Below are 816 nucleotides of genomic sequence, written 5' to 3' on the forward strand. Positions count from 1 at the left end.
CAGGGGGCTTAAGGGGGGGCGACAGGGGCTTTAGGGGGGGCGACAGGGGATTAGGGGGGGCGACAGGGGTCTTAAGGGGGGGCGACAGGGGCTTTATGGGGGGCGACAGCGGGGCTTTAGGGGGCGACAGGGCTTTAGGTGGCGACAGGGGCTTAAGGGGGGGCTACAGGAGCCTTTAGGGGGGCGACAGGGGCTTTAAGTGGGCGACAGGGGCTTTAGGGGCGACAGGGTCTTAAGGGGGGCTACAGGGGCTTTAGGGGGGGCGACAGGGGCTTAGGGGGGCGGCAGGGGTCTTAAGGGGGGCGACAGGGGCTTCAGGGGGCGACAGGGGCTTTAGGGGGATACAGGTGCTTTAAAGGGGGGGGCGACACACAGGTGCTTTAGGGGGGTCGACAAGGGGCTTTAGGGGGGCGACAGGGGTCTTAAGGGGGGCTACAGGGGCTTTGGGGGGGGCGACAGGGGCTTTAGGGGGCGACAGGGGTCTTAAAGGGGGAGCGACAGGGGCTTTAGGGGGGCGACAGGGGCTTTAGGGGGGCGACGAGGAGGTCTTAAGGGGGGGCTACAGGGGCTTTATGGGGGCGACAGGGGTCTTAAGGGGGGCTACAGGGGCTTTAGGGGGGGCGACAGGGGCTTTAGGGGGGCGACAGGGGTCTTAAGGGGGCTACAGGGTCCTTAAGGGGGGCTACAGGGGCTTTAGGGGGGGCGACAGGGGCTTTTAGGGGGGCGACAGGGGTCTTAAGGGGTGCTACAGGGGGCTTTAGTGGGGCGGCAGGGGTCGTTAAGGGGGGCTTACAAGGGGCTTTAGGGGGGGCGACT

The sequence above is a fragment of the Penaeus monodon genome, chromosome 20, assembly GCF_015228065.2.
Source record: "Penaeus monodon isolate SGIC_2016 chromosome 20, NSTDA_Pmon_1, whole genome shotgun sequence".
Taxonomy (NCBI): domain Eukaryota; kingdom Metazoa; phylum Arthropoda; class Malacostraca; order Decapoda; family Penaeidae; genus Penaeus; species Penaeus monodon.